Consider the following 14,791-nt stretch of genomic DNA (forward strand, 5'->3'; position numbering starts at 1 on the left):
CTGCTCTGCACAAAATCCCTCTGACCATATTCAGAAGCAGAGGAAGGATGAAACAACTTACTTCCCTTTCACAAACCATTCCCTTTTCCTTTGGAAATAGGTGATGTCCAGCCTGTGAAACAGTGAGGAGCATCTTCAGAGTCCCAGGAACATTTACACTAGGCAGCATAAACATATTGCAGCTGGAACTTGGCCAACTCAAAATGATCATAGTGTATCACTGCATTACGTGCCTTTTCCATTTCATGTAAAATTAACTGTTCCTTCTCTGTATGTACATAATGTATTAATAGCTTAGATGGCGCATTCATATTATTATTTTGCAGTGTACAGGGTCAAATGACAAATAAATAAGGATTCTATCAAGTCACATGCAACCTGCTTTTCTTTGCTTTATGGGATTATTTCATCATGCAATTGCAAAGGAAAGTATCCCCAGACCAGAACTACATTTGCAGTTTAAAAAGTCAAATTTGCCATTTGGAATCAGGTGATCTAAAAACATTTTGCGTACTTGGAAATGAGATGTATGTGCTCTGTGCTATGGTCAGGGCTGCCAGCCCTGCAATCTGCACCATCCTCTGACTACATCCATGCCAACCTATTGTCTTGTGCCCATCACAGAGACATGTTTATGCCAGGTCCCAAGGTGGCATGAACCAATATGGCTTCACTGGAGCTCAGTTTACAAAAGCTGAAAATCACACCCTCTGTTTTTTAAATTACTGCTGTCTTTCCAGCATTGTGGGTGAGTGCAGGCAGAAAAATGGCAGAGCAGTAAGAAATTTTTTCACTTAAAAGTCCCATTTTCACAAGGGGCTTTTCTGCTCACTTCAGAAGTTTCTCTATTACTTTTCAATCAATACGAATAATCTCAGAAACCAAGAGTCCTATTGTTCCGAAGGCACCAGCTAGTTACAACTGAAAGGGTCCCCTCAGAGGAGCTCAGCTATGCTGATGTTTGCAGTTTTTTCCTTAAGCCCAGCTTGCCATGACTGCATCCCCAGGACACCTCCAGGTAAGACGCTGTTCCTTCACTTTTATGTGCCTTCTTTAGGCAGTGCCCAGCCCTGCTCTGATGGCCATCTTAGCAGCTGAGTTCCTGAATAATACAGAGCACTGAAGAGGTAACACTTAGAAGAAACATCTAGCAACAGTAAGAAGATGTTTTGAGACAATGGTCGCCAGCCCATTCTGCTCACTTCCTGTCACTTTCCATGCTTTACAGAGTCTCTCCTGCCCATCTGAGATCTGCCATTCCCACACCTCTGTCCTTTGACCCTCTTGGAAAGGGGCACCTGTGTGGTGAAGGTAAGTAGGTTGTCACAAATTCTCTTAGCAAGAGTAGTTCATTTTCACAAATGATACAGCTAGGGCAGCATGTAAGTGAATACAAACTTTTGGGGAGAAAATATGTTCTCCGCATGTTGGCATCCAGAGCAGGGCACTTAGAATACCTGCCAAGTAATCACAGGGTATGATTCAGTGAATCTAAATATACCACATTGAGGAATTACTCTTATCTCCTGCTTTGAAAAGTGTCTATCAGTCACTATCACCCTATCTCATAATCCCCCTAAGGAACTCTGTTCCAGGAACTACGGTGAGCATCTTTAGTTGTTTTTAAATATCTGCCCAATTTGTTGTTTCTCAGAAATTTAAGAAAAGATTTATGTATCCTTCAAAAGCACAAATGACTGCAGCAGAATCAAGCGTGCCAACGGGACTTCTGGGGAAGTCTATTTCACTGCTTAAATTAATCACACTTCTTCAGCCTGAACCTGAGGAACATCTCAAAACCCATGAAACTCATGCTTTGCCTTTATTTTAGTAACTGGATGATGTAAAACCTTGCTCTTCCAAGCAATTAACACTGATGATCATGATCTGACCTTGGGTTTTAAATAGAAAGCATATCTTTTCTGCGTTCTCTGGGAGGTGAACACCACCACCACCACCAAAGATAAGTTTCACAATGTTGTGAGGAAGCTCAATAGTTACTTGTTTCAACAAAATACAATTATCTTTCCTTTTTAGTACAACTGAGTGATTTGAAACGTTGGTAGTGTATGACTTACAGCTATGATGCCACATTAGTTTTCCTGTTGGGACAGGCCATTCTCAGCAGAGGGCTCTCAGACAGGTAATCCTCTGCTTTCTGAGGTCTCCAAAACTCATGCCCCCTGGCTGTTGAGGAAGCAAGAAAGCATCTATCCTATTCAGCCTTCTGGTCAATGAGAATCTAAGCCACAGTTGTCACTGCCTGCATCTTAAGTCTGGCTAGTTATTATTGTTCAACACAATTGTCATTGCCTATATCTGAAGTCTGGGTAGTGATTATTGTTCAAACAGATACTAAGTAATAATAAGCATCAGCTAAATTACAGTATTAATTAAAGAATATAGTTGATGCACTTCATGAAATGGCCATAATAAATAAAGTCGCACAACATAAACCTTGTCTCCAGGTAAGAGACAGCTAAGTCTTTTTCCCAGCCAAAATCTTCTGTGCTGTTTTATTTAACACAAGCCCCAAGTCTCCTGCAGGTCCCACTACAGTACAAACTTTGCACGTGTAATGTCACATAACATCAGGAATCACAGATCAGAGGATTTTGGCCAAGTTCCCTTTCCTGTGCTATTTAATCACCTCTCAACTAAAGAAAACTGACACCTGAAAACAATTCAGAAGCATCAGATTAGATGTTGCAAGTCAATAAAGTTGGACAGTGAGGAGCTGACAGCACTAAAATTTATCCTATTGCAAAACGTCACAGTTGAATGAATGGATGGGGCTGTCATGCCTCGCTGAAGCATGCACAGGCTTCAGACTACTGGCATGTGTCAAGATGCTGCAAACCCTTATATTTACACATTTATAAAAGATACATCTGGTGTGTATTTATTGGAAGCAGAGTAAGGTCTTGTTTAAATTGCACACATGAATCTGATGCGGAGAGTGGGCGATACCCTATGCCTCACAGTAAAAGCATGTTTTAACCTAAACTCCTCCATCTATAATGCAGGCCATGAGGTGTGAAAACCTCTTGCACATCAAAAAAACAGAGCATAAATTATGAATCAAGGCACAGGCGGAGTCCTGGAGGCCAAACAGAGTTCTCAGTCCAGTGGTGATTTTGCTAGGTTTAGATTCCTTCAGATTATATTTATGTGATAAACGTATCGAAGACTTAATATTGTAGACAATTTGAGGAACTTTGTTATATTTTGACTTGGTTTCACAGAAGTTGCTTTAAATTTCTGCTTTTATCAGGCTGCTGTTTTGGTTTGGTTTGTTTTCCAAAATAATTTGGCAAAGCAATTACATTCACCAGAAATTCATCTAACATTGTCAGACACAAGCAAGACAGACATGTCGAGATCATGACTTTAAATCATCTTTTTTTGATCATAGAAAACCTACAAAGGCCTTCATCTGGTTTTATGCTTGCCATGGCACTGCTTAAAGCACGGCATTTTTCTCAGCTCAATATTGTGTGTGACCTTTCAGATTTCACCTGTAGTTCCAGCAAAAGCACAATTTTCATTGGCATGTATTGTAATAACTAGTGATGACAAAAGTGTGTGTTTCCAATTTAAACCCACTTAGTTTCATTTGGCACCTGTGCTAAACTTTACTTAGCAGCAGAAATACAGGAACAGTGACAGCAACGGAGGCACTGGAGGAGTGAAAGCAAACTGAGAGGGCTGATCTTAATTACATGTGACCATTTGGGCGGTGAGCCTTCTTCACCTGTATGAAGAGCTATTTGCACCGCAGCACGTTTGCAGCATACAAGTAGTCACAGCATAGGCCTGCGCCAGGTTAAATAACTGTTTTCTGTCCTGCAGAATAACTAATTTAATGTCTTTAATGTCTTCCATGCAGCTGGTACAAAGTATGAACAGAATTTCAGGTGTTACCCCTAAGTAACTTCACAATCTTTAAGCAGATTAGAAAAGTGTAAGTCTGCAGGGAAGATGTGCCGGGTGTTTCCGTGTATTTTTGCCCCAGGGGTAAAACATCTTGAACAATTAAAGGCCACTTTAGCTGCTTCTAAATCATCTCCTTAGTTAGCAGGCAAATGGTGCCCAAATGATGAGCTCCATGCATCCAGTGGTGACAGGGCACCCTGCCTGTACCACAGCCAGTTCAAGACCAACTCTTCTCGGTGTGTCAACAGCACTGCTGTTTGAACACCTTGGACACAGTGACCAAGATCCGAAAGAGTCACCTTGACTCAGACCGCAAGTGACAGAGCAGACAAAAAGGCAAACCAGAACAACAGGTAGGTGAACTGCTTTTCTTCTTCGGTTCCTAGCAGTGCACCCTCATGTGTTGGTGACCCTAGCTCTTCCAGAGATTTCAGTACTTCCTTGGGTGCACCACCATGTGAAGTGAGGGCTGTTTAAAGTAAATCAGCAGGTTGGCACCTTCCTTCTTAAACATATAAAACCTCCAAGTCAGTTGAACAAGCCCAGTGCCCAAGCATTTTATTTCAGAAGCATCTCTCGCAGGATCACAGATGATCCTGCTAAGCCTGACTTCCAGGGAGAGGGAAGCTGTGTCAGGCTTTTGCATGAGAAACGAGCCTGACAGAGAAGATGCAGATCTTGGTTTTGGGGGTGGCCCAGTGCTGGCACAAGTGATTAAACCAGACCAAGAACAGATAATTCCAGTTCAAAACTGTGGGTAACAGTGACCACCTGCCAGAAAAATCTGTGGCTGTGCTCAAGCCCCGCATGGACCAGATTAGCCTGTGTTTGTCACTCTGTCCTGGGATGTATTTTTCTCATGTAGCCTACCCAAGATGTAGAAATTGTTTGTCAATTTTTCTGACATCGGGGAGAAAAGAAGGGGAAAAAACCAATTACACAAGTACTGACTGGTCTGCTGACATTTAAAAATGAGAAAATGATGAGCATAGAAAAAGAGGTTAAAAAAAATCCTGGGCCAGCAACCCAGAGGACCAAAGACAAATCACAAAGTAGGATGCAACTAATTAGGCTGAAATGCCAACCGTGTTCAGTATTTGGTCCAAAGTATCCACGGTGTCAAGCTGCTACCATGACCCCCAGGTTGAATATGCCAAGGGGAAATGTAGAAAAGGACTGGATCAGATAAGTTAAATACAAATACTTTAAAAATGACATTTTAATTTCTACCTCACCATTTTTAACGTTTTCAAAATCGTTAAATAAGCATGTCGCCTATTCTCAGTGCAGGCCAAATGTCAGATGTTTGTATGCATTATTCAGCTGAACATTTTAAGTACATAATCCTTCTCCTTGCTAAACAGGTGGTATTATATTAACAGGTTATTTGCTTAAAATGAATGGTGAATAGAAACCAGCTGATACTATAAAATACTGTATTACTGAATGTGGAGCCAGTGGTTGCACAGAACTGAACAACAGTCTGCAGGGAGGGCCAGGGGAGCAGGCAACCACAACTTTCTGCTATATCTATCTATGACTTCCAAAGCACATTTCAAGGCACTGGGACCCAGTCTCAGAAGTCACCTACCACAATTTAAATTAAGTCACCAATGCTAAACCACTCTCTAAAAATCTGTGTTCCAGAAGTTTCAAGATGAGCACATCATGGCTAAAACCTGAAAGCCAAACATGGTTTTGCCTTTGAACAGTCCAAACAGAAAAGAACTCTCTGCCCATCTTCATTGCACAGAAATCATGGAATCATGTTCCTTTTCATCAGAAGTGTCTTAAGATAAATCAAATCAAAGGAATTCATACCAGGATAAAAAACCCTCTCACCTTGGAAAGTATAGTAGTTAAGCTATTTATAGAATTACACTGAAAAATAAACTTTGGTAGATAAGTAAGTCTTGTGCAAGCTCTACATGGCAGAGCACATTTTTACTCTGTCTCATTCATGATGAGTGTTTTGCAGGACTTAACAGTTAAAAATAGATTACAGACCTAAAAGGAAAAGGTTTGCAACCAACTTCAGTAGGTTCTTTGTAGCCCATGACATACTCTTCTTTCCAGTGCTGTTGGGTGCTGGGTTTTGTTGCTGTTTTGTTCCCCAGTGTTTCAATGACAATTATTTGAGGGGAAAAGTAGACCTGAAAAGAAAAAAAAAGAGTGGAGCAGTACACCACCAGGAACCTGACCCCGTGACTTTCAGGAGGAATATGAAATAGGCAGCCACAGCCAGGAAATTATATATGGTCCACAGCATATTCCAAATGTGCTTCCCAAACTTTCCTTTTAGAGCTAGTACTTGTTTACGTTTCATACAGAATTTGTAACGGGATTGACAACCTCTAGGGTTTTGAAGCTTAAGAAGCTGAAAGCATTTTTTTGACTGAGGAAAAGCTGCAGACTGACTTGACTTTGCTTTATCTGAATACCAGCAAACTCACAACATCACTTCAGGCATTGCTTAGCTTTTGTTGTTGTTGTTGTTGTTATTGCTTGTCACATCAAATAAAAATCTAAATCTGCGAATTTGATAAAGTTATTTTTCATTTTGTGAACATGAGGTTAACACACAGTGAGCTCTGGAGAGATAATTAAACACTTTCTCCATCATTCAGGTACAGCTGCACTGTGTAAAAGTGCCTTGCAAAAGCAATAGTCTCAGCTGCTTGTGAAGCACAACCAACCAAGAAGCTAATAATGAATAGGAGCGTTTATGATTTCTCCTCTGAAACAAGACGTTGCTTTGAGTTGCATTTCCCTCCCCAAAAGCCAAAACTCTTAATAGATGCATCAGCTTTCGTTCTTTGGGTGTTACCATGACTGGTACTCCAGACTCCCATGAAATTGTTTTTCACAGACCCTTGGTATACTCCCATTGACAGGAACAGAGTCCTGCTGTGCCATCTGTGTAAAATGTGCCAACTTAAACTAACTTACCTCCTCTTTTTCAATCCTTTGACATGCTTAGGTTTGAAAGAACTTACTGAATTGAAACATCCATTGAAAGCAAGCTGCAACCATGCTCTCAGTGCCCTGAGATAACAAACTAAGGAAATCAGGCAAACCTATCCTGAAAGACATGGTCTTCATACTTTACTGCTCCTTCTGCAAAATTAAAGGCCTCTGCATTTTTATAATGTCCTCCATTGGCTCATAATATGGACCTATGACAAGAAGTTCACTGCCACAGCTCTCTTTTTAATAGCTGAATAAATGTGGGCAAAATGAACAAATGACTACAAAATGTGCCATGCTTAATTTAGCACAGACCCCTGTGTTACCGGTGTTCAGAGCTTGTATCATGCTGCTGTCCACAATAAGCCAGCACAAGTCTAATAGCAACCTTAAAATCACACCCTCATTGTTTTGTATGAACACAATTTGTAATTTTTTCATCAGTTGTGGACTGAGTATATCAATATCAAAACCATGTCTCTGTGGCTTGCCTGCATAAAATACCAAAATGCTTTTAATTTAGAAGAGAGAATCGGAGATCAGATTGTACTTCACAGCCATTTAATATAAAATTCTAACTGAATTATAGTTACACACTTGCATAAATTGACTCAGATAGCAACTACAGTAAAAAGCTAAGCCATACCTAATAACGTATTTGTGATGTGTTATTATGTTATGTTGTATTGGGTTTACATGGCAAGGTTTTGGTAGCAGGAAGGCTAAAGGTGATTTCTGTGAGGAGTGGTTCCTGCTAGGATCTGTGCCCCCATGGGGAGAGAAGTCCACACTGGAGCAGGTTTGTTGCAGGACTTGTCACCCCCTGGATAGGACCCGCACTGGAGCAGTCTGTTCCTGAAGGACTGCACCCCGTGGGAAGGATGGGGCTAGGCTGCCCAGAGAGGTGGTGGATGCACCATGCTGGGAGAGGTCCAAGGCCAGGCTGGATGTGGTTCTGGGCAACCTGATCTAGTTCAAGCTGTCCCTGCTCATTGCAGGGGGGCTGAACTAGACGACCTTTGAAGGTCCCTTCCATCCCAAACTATCGTATGACCCATGCTGGAGAAGTTCATGAAGAACTGTCTCCTGTGGGAGAGATCTCATGCCGGAGCAGAGGAAGAGTGTGAGGAGTTCTCCCCCTGAGAACAAAGGAGCGGCAGAGACAACATGTGATGAACTGACTACAACCCCCTTTCCCATCCCCCTGTGCTGCTTGGGGGGAGGTAGTAGACAATCTGGGAATACATTGAAGCCTGAAAATAAGGGAGAGGTGGGAGAAAGATATTTTAAGATTTAGTTTTAATTTCTCATAATGAATTAAACTCATTTCCCCAAGTCTGGATTTTCATATCCAATATTAAAAGTCCAAACCATGGTAGCTATCAGTTATTATTACAGTACCTTCTGCATGCAGTTTCCCCTTAAAATCTTGATTTCTTAATCTATAAAACAAGAGACTAAACCTACTTTTTGGTATGAACTTGAAGATCTACAGACCAAAAAAAAGCTGTTTAACAAAGGCATGAATAGGTAAGATATTCAAAAGAAGCAAAATGCCACTGGTATTATAAAGGACATTAGCATTTACCTTTTGTACTATATAAAAAGTAATTAATAAGAAAACACATTCAACTTTCTGTAGATTTAAGAAACTGAGATGATCATTCAATGGAGAAAAACTTCCAGTGTAATACAGTATCATGGCATAATTTTAACCTTTATGCTTGGTAAGCATGAAAATGCTATCCAGATCAACCCATCAAACAAGAACCTGCACCACCCAAGAGATTTTGATATTATTAAGTTTTATTTTATAGTACAGTGTTGGGCACTTTATGGTAATGTGGAGTTCACCAAAAACTTCTACTGATGCCACAGATTTGGAAGGATAAAGTAAAAAACAAAGCATACCAAACATTACAGCTCATTTACTACATATCTAGACAGTGCGCTACTGACAGTAGTCTAAGGTCTGAATTACAGTTTTTGAGACAGCTTTGAACAGTAGTCCAGAGGGTGCAAAAGCATGGAGTAAATGATTAGATTTGGTTCTGGTTTTATTAACGGTCAGTAACTAACTACAATTTTAAAACTTAGGACAATGCTGGTTGTTTGGGGTTTTTATATCTCTGAAATTATTAAAGTGATCAATAAAAGCTCAAAATGCCTTGTATTTTATGCCTTTCCTGTCAGCATTAAAGGCTCACAACAAGGACATTATGAGGAACGGTTTCCAAAGTTCAGTAAAACTTACATAATGTTGCTTTGTTCCACGTTGAGGCTTTTCTCACATCTGACACAGATCTGAAAATAACAAACACTGTCAGCTGGCTAAACATGTAAGCATTTTACATTTCTCTTCCTCCTCAAAAATGATGAAGGAACAGACGAGATGTGCTTGTGTGTACGCTGCACCAAGACTAGCTGTTCCACAGTGCTTCATTGCCTCATTCAAGTATATTAATTTAAAGAAGTTCTCAAGGGAAAACCAAAGGTTAAACCAAAATATACATCAATATACAAAGAAATTAATTTACAAAAAATTAAAAGGATACTGGTAACATTAGTAGATATTTTTAGTAATGACTTGTGATAATTAGGGATGTCGCAAACTAAATTCTTAATACATACAGTCATCACCATGAATTCTCACATCATCAGTGGTACTGAAAAGCAATGCTTAAGTCCTCATCTTTTTATCAATGATAAAAAAATGGGTCAAATTATAAGCTAAACATCATAAATTTTAATATTTAACCTTACATCAACTTAACTAGGTTATAGTTTTAAGAATTACCTAGAACTACTGGTATGTGAACATTGGTTTAGACTAATTATTTTCATAGAATGTGACATCCATAATCATTCCAGTCATTAGAAATATACATTTGCCTCATTAGAATATATTCTTCATGTTTTTATCATACAATCATACTTCAAAGCTACATGCAATTTTACACATTATTGAAAAAAAAACCCCACCATTTCAATATCTGCCTGAAAAGCAGATGTGCACGAAATTACTTTTAAACAAAGAGAAATATTGCACAAAATTCACTGAAGATTTGAAAGTCAACACATTCCCCCCCCCCCCCCCCCAACCAAATAGCTCCCTTATTTTTAACAGAAACAAAACGTCAATTCACATGGAATTGTAATAAATGTCAACGTACTTGAACTCAACTTATTTTTCAAATGCTAATACTGTTACTGGGCTAAATACAAATGTTAGTATTGACCTAAGTAATAGTACAAATTAGAGTACCCTTTACTACAGTAAACCTTGGAGTAACTTCAACTGTCACCTGCTTCATACTCCAATCCAGCAGAAAATGGCAATGGCCCTGACAACTATACAGATAGTGGATGGCTCTCTAGACTAAGGTGGCTGTGGGACTCATCAGGCAACTACATCTAGAAGTTTAGCAGCTCCCAGGAAAGACCTATCAAGTACTTTCAATTGGCCACTGACTAAAACTGTCAAACAGACACCATAAAGCAAATCAAGGAAGGTTTTGCACAAAAACACATACCATCACTTTCCCATTCCTTTTTTTCAACACCCTGAAGACCATGAATTCCAGACCAGCTGTGGTCCATGCTCTTGGGGTGATGAGGAGGACACATTCTACTCAGCCCAGATTCTGTTAAGTAAACAACACTTGGCAAAGACATACACATCTAATAGCAGCAAAGAAGTTACTGAAGACTAGTCACATCACCATTCATACTTGTTTTGCTGGTGCACTTATTTCTACATTCATTCTCCAAAGATTTACTGCAATACCATGGGGACAGACAGCCTTCACCATCCTGAGCTTTGCAATAAGGAAGCTGCTTGCCTTGGGCATAATTTCATGAGCACAGTTCTTTAGCCTGAGATTTCAGACTGTCGGGAACACACTGGCTGGAGTCTCACAGCACCTGGGCTAGAGCCTGGCACCAAGAGAGAAGATGGTAATGCTCTTGGAAATAAAGACCTCCCTCTAAGACTCCCTGCAGAGTCAGGGAGGTCAGTGGCTATGGGGCTCCATTCCGCAGCACAGGGTACTAACAGTCATTATTACACAGGGGGTGTATTTGCAAAGGGGCCTTATGCTGGCACATCAATTATTGCATGAAATGTTTCCTCAATTGATTACATGCATAGAAAAAAGATTTTAGATGCTCCTAGCAATTCCATTAGACAGCTGCACCAATGAAAGATTGTTCTGTAGGACTGAATATGATTGATTGTAGGTGGAGACATAGACGCTGTTTTAAAACCTGGCTTAACTGTTCTTTTGCCTAGACTTTACATCGTTTACAAGAACACAAGGTTATAAACTAGCTTGTTCTAAACCCTGAAAAGACATCTAAAACAGTTTTTTTGAGATCTAAACTACTCCTTTAATAGGCTGGGTGGGGTTTTCAAAAGCACCCAGCATGTGTCTAAAACTCTGGCTGAAGTCCGTGTTACAATGCCTGAGAGGGAAATTCAGCCAGTGCTGAGAGTTTCTGATGACACCACCCAAACAGCAGCAGTACCATTGAAATGCTAAATGACAATGAAGGGTTCAGTTAACAATTTCTATGACAACTTCTACAACTACATTTTTCCTTCAGAACAAGTCCATTTTTCAGATACATGATGCCTAAATATGTGGGATGGAAGAGCCAGCCCCTGCCTACTCTACACAGACTTCCCTCTGCATGCATAGAGGGTGGGTAAGGATCACCTTGGCATCCACAGTACTTTCCTTCCCTGAACATCTGCACTATTTTTAACATATTGCATCTCTAAACACATGGATGGGAAGGCTCTGACTGGGACAACATACTATTCATTCTGCATATCCCACAGCGGATTAATTCCATAGGCAATATTACTTTTGCCTACATGGCTGGGTTGGAATCACTACAACTGAGCAAGAATATGAAACAATACTGTGAAATCTGAATTTTCTTAATGTTTCCATACCTCCTGAAGACTCCCAGTCTCTGCTTCACCACACACCACTGGAACAACCCAGGAATCCCTTCATCTTTCTACTGCCCTTGCTTTTTTCCTCCCAAACCAGATGAGTGATCTGGCTCATCTCAAGCAACCATTGATGCAAAAGAAACTCGAAGATATTAAATTCAAGTCCTAGTTCAACCTTCAACATCAGAAATTTGTTGTTATGTGTAAGTAACAGATTACAAAGCTTTGTCTAATAACCTAGTGTCTTCCTTAAACAGGAAAAATAGGAAGATTTTTGAGATCCTGAAGAAAAGACATGCTTCTGAAGAAGACCACTGGAGCTCTGAATAAGCAGAACTTAGTTCTCACCAGTAGCTGGTGATGAATGTTGACATTTTTCAACAACATTAGGAGGATCTCTACAAATAAAAAGCACACAAGTATAAAACTTGTAAAAAGCACTGGACCTGGAAATTTATCTTAATATGGTACCCAATGCGGTAATGAAAATACTGCATATGTAATCAATAAACAGTTTTATATTATCACAGGGACGGAGAACAACAGTGCTTAACCGGAAATACCAGTTTGGACTCATCTATTTGGTAACTGGAAATTCTGTTTAAATAAGGCACAAATATTAGCCTTTTTATAAGATCACTGATAGTAAGTGGAAAAGATTCCCTAATATTATCGAGTTAAAAATGTACCTACAGCTATGTTCAACACACACAGATGACTGAGTTCTTTCTGAACCCATACAAGACTCAAATCCAAAAAGGACGTACTATTTAATGAGTGTAAACACTGTATGGGCTTTACAAATAGTAAGAAAGCAATGTGGCATTAAACACAGTAACATTTTGACTGAAATAAAAATAATTCTAAGTTTAATTTTATCTTTCATCTTCTGTTTACTCCTTTTCAGCCTGCATTTTACTCAAATTTCAGTCAGTGAATTACTATGCCTCAATTTTGAAAGATTCCACTACCAAGCTTTCACTTTTACGATCCTTATAATAAGAATATTAGCAGTCTTACATGGCTTCCATATTTTTTTCACAAAGGTGAGAACGGGACAATCTATGTGGTAACAGAAGTTCAGTGCCTAACTGCCATGTAAAGCCAGTAAGATTCATTCTATCAGAGAAGCATTTTTGAAAACCACTTTTTCTGGCAGCATTCCTGGACTTATATGTTTGATGGTTTTGCAAGTTGTAATGGCCATAATTTCAATTTTTTTTTGTTTGTTTTTCTCCTTAAGACATCAATACTATTTATTATTGCTAACAAAACATCATTTTAGATGGAACCATGGACAGAAATACCATGTCAGATGCAGAGGAAAAGAAAAAGTGAATTTTGTCAACAAAATGCAAAGACATGAATGAAAATGAGTGAGGAAGTGCCATAAGAACAGAAAGCTTTGTGTTGCTTGTCTTCCCTTAGACACATTTGGCAGCACTACATTTAGGTAATCCTCAGAACCAGCAAATGAGAAGTTTAGAGCAGAGATTTTACATAATGTTTATGATACTTTTGATTTTCAATAGCAAAATACTTTGCCAAATAACATTTTTATGTTACTAAAAAATCTTCACAACCATGTTGATACACAAGAGGAAACCAAAGGATAAATAAAGACTTTGGAGTACAGAACTCTGGACACACAACCTCTGACTCTGGAATGCTGAGATTCTCTAGCAATGCAGATGGCAGATGCCCTCAGGAATGTTCACACTCTAATCTGGCACAGATATTTCTGTAAGACTTTCACCTTTACAAACTTTTACCTTCATTGCACTAATTTAGAAGAAAGTATTTCTGGAGACTCATCCTCAATGACAAGTAATGGCCCAGCCATTCTCATACTGGAACAAGCTTAAATGTTTACATTAACAAAGTCAAAGTCTTAATCTACTGAATCTCTTTGGTAAAGCATCAGCCACTGCCTTTGAATGACATGAATCTATTCTCCTAGGTCAGCTGCCTTTCTATAATGCAGCCAAAAAAGCCCCTTTCCATTTGTGTTAGCTAGAAGGACAATTAATTCATAAAATCTCAATGCGGCAACTGATACTAGACTTTGCTACAAACTACAGTTAAGATATTAAAGCGTGATCTGGTCCAAATACTGACCTTATTAACATACTCAATCAGGCCTATTCTGAGATAAAGACTAACCATTCATGCCAAAGATGGAAAGGAGAGGAAAGGAGAGGAGAGGAGAGGAGAGGAGAGGAAAGGAAAAAGTTTTTGACAAGAGTTTGAAAGAGCTGGAGAACATTCTCAGGCACAGCTGATTTTATACCCCTGTGCTATTTCTGCCAATGGCATCACAAACATCCTTCAAAGCTGACAATTCCAACCTGCTGAAACTTACTTCATGTCTTTACTATCTTGAGCTACTGTGCAGGACAATATATGTATGGTAAGGTGGGAAAGGGGAGAAAAACTAAAAAATTAAAAAAAAGAAAAAGAAAAAAGGAAAGCTGCTCCATATAGCAGCAAGACTTTTCAGACTTTAAAATATCCAAATATTTCTCAGGAATGCTGCCAGGAAGACAAATGCTTGCTCTAAATACAATATACATCAAGTTCATTTATTCTCCTTCACTGAATTTAGAAAGAGATTTTTGGTTTGTTCAACTTGGACAAAATAAAAGTTGGCTAAATGCAGTCTCAAACTGAATCTGTAATTTAAGTTTTCTAGTGTTACAAGCCATTTTCAGTCATGATTCTTTAATAATTTAACTAAATGTGACTTCCAAGTAACAATAATTCAGTCTACCTTCAAAAAGGCAGCTGCAATACATGGAAACAAAATGTTTTAGAAGAGGCACAGATTAGTCTTCATTAGTCTTCCCCATTAAAATGTGGAAAATAAAAAAATAATAGAAATCTATCAATTCCACTTACACTTTCCTTTCTGAAGATTTTTAGGTG

This window comes from Pezoporus flaviventris, unplaced genomic scaffold (genome assembly GCF_033815535.1).
Source record: "Pezoporus flaviventris isolate CSIRO_AGI_PZ_B2104156 unplaced genomic scaffold, CSIRO_AGI_Pfla_v1 ptg000040l, whole genome shotgun sequence".
In the NCBI taxonomy this organism is placed as follows: domain Eukaryota; kingdom Metazoa; phylum Chordata; class Aves; order Psittaciformes; family Psittacidae; genus Pezoporus; species Pezoporus flaviventris.